We start from the raw sequence: 7,500 nt of genomic DNA, 5'->3' as shown, positions 1-7,500 counted from the left end.
CATGACATGACACACCATGACATGGTTAGTGCATGACATGACACACCATGACAAGGTTAGTGCATGACATGACACGTCATAACATGACACGTCATGACATGACACGGTTAGTGCATGACATGACACGACATGGCATGACATGGTGAGTGCATGACATGACACGGCATGACATGACATGGTCAGTGCATGACATGACACGGCATGACATGACATGACATGACATGGTTAGTGCATGGCATGACACGGCATAACATGGTTAGTGCATGACATTACAAGGTTAGTGCATGGCATGACACGGCATGACACGGTTAGTGCATGACATGACACGGCATGACACGGTTAGTGCATGACATGACACGACATGGTTAGTCCATGGCATGACATGACATGACATGGTTAGTGCATGGCATGACACGGCATGACACGGTTAGTGCATGGCATGACACGGCATGACACGGCATGACACGGTTAGTGCATGACATGACACGGCATAACATGGATAGTGCATGACATTACAAGGTTAGTGCATGTTAGTGCATGACATGACACGGCATGACACGGTTAGTGCATGACATGACACGACATGACACGGTTAGTGCATGACATGACACGGCATGACATAGTTAGTGCATGACATTACAAGGTTAGTGCATGACATGACACGGCATGACACGGTTAGTGCATGACATGATACGACATGGTTAGTCGATGACATGACACGACACGGCATGACATGACATGACATGACATGACATGACATGACATGACATGGTTAGTGCATGGCATGACACGGCACGACATGGTTAGTGCATGACATGGCATGACATGGCATGACATGGTTAGTGCATGACCTAATGTGTGTGGCTAGTACATGACATGACACAGAATGGCATGGTTAGTGCATGGCCTAGTGTGCTAGTACATTACATGACACGGCATGACATGGTTAGTGCATGCCATGACTCGTCCCGTTCGGGTGCATGTCGGCGTAATCGGTGGGCGGGGCAGTTGGGTAGCATCATGGGGATAGGCAAGCTTCTTGGAAGGAAGCCATGATGCACCCTCCTTGAAGGCCCAACCACAAAAAAACCGAACCAACCCGCGCGCCGTGCACCGCTGCCTTCCACGGCATTTTTCTACCCCTCCCAGAGTGCAGAATCCAAAATCCAAGTACCCAAGGCCTCCAAATGGAACGCTCTACCTCCCCAAAAATTTTCATAATTTTTTGAACTTATTTGCTATTTTCCGTGAATTTTCTCTGTTTTTAATTCAAAAATTAATAATAACTACACCGGAGCCCGGAAAATTCAGAAATTTTTTCTGGAGGTAGCCTTTGCTATGCCCTTCCCATAATAGGAAGCATCTCCCAAAAATTGTGCTCTCCCTTCATAAAACCGAACCAAACCGCGTGACATGCACACAAACTTCCTCGGAATTTTTCTTCACCTATTGGGTTGCAAAACCAAAAAAAAAGTTACTCACAGCCTTAGAATGTTGCCTTATACCTCTCCAAAAATTTTCATAATTTTCTGAATTTATTTACTATTTTTCTTTAATTTTACCTATTTTTAATTCAAAAATTAATAATAATTACACCGGAACTCGGAAAATTCCAAAATTTTTTTTGGAGGTAGCCTTTGTTATGTACTTCCTATGTACAAAACAGATCTTAAAAATATTGACAATTTCTTAAAAAAACCCCAGTATGACTCCTCGGACAAGTTGATGTTTCCTTGTGCCAGACCCAAAATGGCATATAAAGCTCTTTAGGGGGGGGGAGGTGCTCAAGCATCTGTCAACGGTGGGCTGTCAGCATGGCCCTTCGTTGACATGCGCTGGGCATCGTTGACACTCGTGTTGTCATTGTTGAGTCATGCGGTTAACCAAATGCTTGTCGTTGACAACCATTCGTGGCCATGCGCGGATGTGCAGCGGGAATTGTTAACATTCGGATTTGTCATCGTTGGGCCATGCGGTTAACCAAATGCTTATCGTTGACAACCATCCGTGGCCATGCGCGGATGTGTAGCGGGAATTGTTGACAATCGGATTTGTCATCGTTGGGCCATGCGGTTAACCAAATGCTTATCGTTGACAACCATCCGTGGCCATGCGCGGATGTGTAGCGGGAATTGTTGACAATCGGATTTGTCATCGTTTGGCCATGCGGTTAACCAAATGCTTATCGTTGACAACCATCCGTGGCCATGCGCGGATGTGTAGCGGGAATTGTTGACATTCGGATTTGTCATCGTTGGGCCATGCGGTTAACCAAATGCTTATCGTTGACAACCATCCGTGGCCATGCGCGGATGTGTAGCGGGAATCGTTGACATTCGGATTTGTCATCGTTGGGCCATGCGGTTAACCAAATGCTTATCGTTGACAACCATCCGTGGCCATGCGCGGATGTGTAGCGGGAATTGTTGACATTCGGATTTGTCATCGTTGGGCCATGTGGTTAACCAAATGCTTATCGTTGACAACCATCCGTGGCCATGCGTGGATGTGTAGCGGGAATTGTTGACATTCGGATTTGTCATCGTTGGGCCATGCGGTTAACCAAATGCTTATCGTTGACAACCATCTGTGGCCATGCGCTGATGTGTAGCGGGAATTGTTGACATTCGGATTTGTCATCGTTGGGCCATGTAGTTAACCAAATGCTTATCGTTGACAACCATTCGTGGCCATGCGCGGATGTGTAGCGGGAATTGTTGACATTCAAATTTGTCATCGTTGGGCATGTGGTTAACCAAATCCCTATCGTTGACACAACTATTCGTGGCCATGAGCGGATGTGTAGTGTTTTATACAATTAAGCTATTTTATTGGTTTTATGATAGCTATTGATGCCTATGTTGTTGACATTGGATGTTGATTGCTTTCATTTAAAGCTAATATAATATCTTATTTGTGTGTACATGCATTCCCTATACTCTTTCATTCTTGAAGCATGTTCTCTGAGGAATTGTTGGTTGTGTTGTTGTCGCGCCTAGCGGTGCTTCTACAATCCCTACTTAATGTGTGTATATTTGCGCAAGGCTTTTTCCTAGTGAATTACATTGCATTTTTTTGGGTTTGTGGTCAAGTGTACGCGATGGTGTGTGAGTGGCCATTGGTTTGTGTGGGTTTGCTGGCTCTTTGCTTATGCTGAGAACTGTACTCATGCATTCCTTTTCATTGTTGCTTCAAGTGAATTGCTCCTTGGGCAAAATATTGATTCCTGTGTTGCCTACCTAAGTTGAAGGAATTATCGATTGATGTCTCTATTTTTGCCATACGCCTCTTTTTGGGGTGTGTGGTGAACCTAGAAGCAACCCCTACGATCCATGCATATGCTTCACTAGGAATCAATATTTTGCCCAAGGAGCAATTCACTTGAAGCAACAATGAAAAGGAATGCATGAGTACAGTTCTCAGCATAAGCAAAGACCAAAAACCACAACAAACAATGGCACTCAACACCACCATCGCAGTTACACTTGCCCAAAAACCCAAAAAAATGCAATTAAGGTACTCCTAGGGAAAAAGCCTTGCGCAAAAATATACACACATATAAGGAGGATTGTGAAGCACGCTAGGCGCGACCAACAACACAACCAACAAGTACTCGAGAACCTGCTTCAAGATGAAAGAGTATAGGGAAAGGAATGTACACACAAATAAGATATTTACATTAGCTTAAATGAAAAGCCAATAACATCCAATGTCAAAACATAGGCATAAATAGCTATCATAAAACCAATAAAATAGCTTTAATGTATATAAAAAACACTACACATCAGCTCATGTTCACGAATAGTTGTGTCATCTATAGGGATTTGGTTAACCACATGCCCAACGATGACAAATTTGAATGTCAACAATTCCCGCTACACATCCGCGCATGGCCACGAATGGTTGTCAACGATAAGCATTTGGTTAACTACATGGCCCAACGATGACAAATCCGAATGTCAACAATTCCCGCTACACATCAGCGCATGGCCACAGATGGTTGTCAACGATAAGCATTTGGTTAACCGCATGGCCCAACGATGACAAATCCGAATGTCAACAATTCCCGCTACACATCCACGCATGGCCACGATGGTTGTCAACGATAAGCATTTGGTTAACCACATGGCCCAACGATGACAAATCCGAATGTCAACAATTCCCGCTACACATCCGCGCATGGCCACGGATGGTTGTCAACGATAAGCATTTGGTTAACCGCATGGCCCAACGATGACAAATCCGAATGTCAACGATTCCCGCTACACATCCGCGCATGGCCACGGATGGTTGTCAACGATAAGCATTTGGTTAACCGCATGGCCCAACGATGACAAATCGAGTGTCAACCCATTCCCGCTACACATCCGCGCATGGCCAATGATGGTTGTCAACGATAAGCATTTGGTTAAACGCATGCCAAACGATGACAAATCCGATTGTCAACAATTCCCGCTACACATCGCGCATGGCCACGGATGGTTGTTCAAACGATAAGCATTTGGTTAACGCATGGCCAACCATGACAAATCCGATTGTCAACAATTCCCGCTACACATCCGCGCATGGCCCACGGATGGTGTCAACGATAGGGATTTGGTTAACCACATGCCCAACGATGACAAATCCGAATGTTAACAATTCCCGCTGCACATCCGCGCATGGCCACGAATGGTTGTCAACGACAAGCATTTGGTTAACCGCATGACTCAACAATGACAACACGAGTGTCAACGATGCCCAGCGCATGTCAACGAAGGGCCATGCTGACAGCCCACCGTTGACAGATGCTTGAGCACCTCCCCCCCCCTAAAGAGCTTTATATGCCATTTTGGGTCTGGCACAAGGAAACATCAACTTGTCCGAGGAGTCATACTGGGGTTTTTTTAAGAAATTGTCAATATTTTTAAGATCTGTTTTGTACATAGGAAGTACATAACAAAGGCTACCTCCAAAAAAAATTTTGGAATTTTCCGAGTTCCGGTGTAATTATTATTAATTTTTGAATTAAAAATAGGTAAAATTAAAGAAAAATAGTAAATAAATTCAGAAAATTATGAAAATTTTTGGAGAGGTATAAGGCAACATTCTAAGGCTGTGAGTAACTTTTTTTTTGGTTTTGCAACCCAATAGGTGAAGAAAAATTCCGAGGAAGTTTGTGTGCATGTCACGCGGTTTGGTTCGGTTTTATGAAGGGAGAGCACAATTTTTGGGAGATGCTTCCTATTATGGGAAGGGCATAGCAAAGGCTACCTCCAGAAAAAATTTCTGAATTTTCCGGGCTCCGGTGTAGTTATTATTAATTTTTGAATTAAAAACAGAGAAAATTCACGGAAAATAGCAAATAAGTTCAAAAAATTATGAAAATTTTTGGGGAGGTAGAGCGTTCCATTTGGAGGCCTTGGGTACTTGGATTTTGGATTCTGCACTCTGGGAGGGGTAGAAAAATGCCGTGGAAGGCAGCGGTGCACGGCGCGCGGGTTGGTTCGGTTTTTTTGTGGTTGGGCCTTCAAGGAGGGTGCATCATGGCTTCCTTCCAAGAAGCTTGCCTATCCCCATGATGCTACCCAACTGCCCCGCCCACCGATTACGCCGACATGCACCCGAACGGGACGAGTCATGGCATGCACTAACCATGTCATGCCGTGTCATGTAATGTACTAGCACACTAGGCCATGCACTAACCATGCCATTCTGTGTCATGTCATGTACTAGCCACACACATTAGGTCATGCACTAACCATGTCATGCCATGTCATGCCATGTCATGCACTAACCATGTCGTGCCGTGTCATGCCATGCACTAACCATGTCATGTCATGTCATGTCATGTCATGTCATGTCATGTCATGCCGTGTCGTGTCATGTCATCGACTAACCATGTCGTATCATGTCATGCACTAACCGTGTCATGCCGTGTCATGTCATGCACTAACCTTGTAATGTCATGCACTAACTATGTCATGCCGTGTCATGTCATGCACTAACCGTGTCATGTCGTGTCATGTCATGCACTAACCGTGTCATGCCGTGTCATGTCATGCACTAACATGCACTAACCTTGTAATGTCATGCACTATCCATGTTATGCCGTGTCATGTCATGCACTAACCGTGTCATGCCGTGTCATGCCGTGTCATGCCATGCACTAACCGTGTCATGCCGTGTCATGCCATGCACTAACCATGTCATGTCATGTCATGCCATGGACTAACCATGTCGTGTCATGTCATGCACTAACCGTGTCATGCCGTGTCATGTCATGCACTAACCGTGTCATGCCGTGTCATGCCATGCACTAACCTTGTAATGTCATGCACTAACCATGTTATGCCGTGTCATGCCATGCACTAACCATGTCATGTCATGTCATGTCATGCCGTGTCATGTCATGCACTGACCATGTCATGTCATGCCGTGTCATGTCATGCACTCACCATGTCATGCCATGTCGTGTCATGTCATGCACTAACCGTGTCATGTCATGACGTGTCATGTTATGACGTGTCATGTCATGCACTAACCTTGTCATGGTGTGTCATGTCATGCACTAACCATGTCATGGTGTGTCATGTCATGCACTAACCATGTCATGTCATGTCATGTCATGTCATGTCATGTCATGCACTAACCATGTCATGTCATGTCATGTCATGTCATGTCATGTCATGCACTAACCATGTCATGGTGTGTCATGTCATGCACTAACCATGTCATGGTGTGTCATGTCATGCACTAACCATGTCATGGTGTGTCATGTCATGCACTAACCATGTCATGTCATGTCATGTCATGTCATGTCATGCACTAACCATGTCATGTCATGTCATGTCATGTCATGTCATGTCATGCACTAACCATGTCATGTCATGTCATGTCATGTCATGTCATGTCATGTCGTGTCGTGTCATGTCATGCACTAACCATGTCATGTCATGTCATGTCATGTCGTGTCATGTCATGCACTAACCATGCCATGGTGTGTCATGTCATGCACTAACCATGTCATGTCGTGTCATGTCATGTCATGTCATGTCATGCACTAACCATGTCATGGGGTGTCATGTCATGCAATGACCATGTCATGTCATGGCGTGTCATGTCATGCACTCACCATGTCATGGTGTGTCATGTCATGCACTAACCATGTCATGTCATGTCATGTCGTGTCGTGTCATGTCATGCATTGACCATGTCATGCCGTGTCATGTCAAGTACTAGCCAAATACACTAGGCCATGCACTAACCATGTCATGCCGTGTCATGTCATGCAGTAACCATGTCATGTCATGGCGTGTCATGTCATGCACTGACCATGTCATGCCGTGTCATGTCATGCACTGACCATGTCATGGCGTGTCATGTCATGCACTGACCATGTCATGGTGTGTCATGTCATGCACTCACCATGTCGTGTCGTGTCATGCACTAACCATGTCATGGTGTGTCATGTCATGCACTCACCATGTCGTGTCGTGTCATGCACTAACCATGTCATGG

The sequence above is a fragment of the Malania oleifera genome, chromosome 7 (assembly GCF_029873635.1).
Source record: "Malania oleifera isolate guangnan ecotype guangnan chromosome 7, ASM2987363v1, whole genome shotgun sequence".
NCBI lineage: Eukaryota > Viridiplantae > Streptophyta > Magnoliopsida > Santalales > Ximeniaceae > Malania > Malania oleifera.
The sequence above is the reverse complement of the archived record's forward strand: the minus strand, read 5'-3'. Positions refer to the sequence as shown.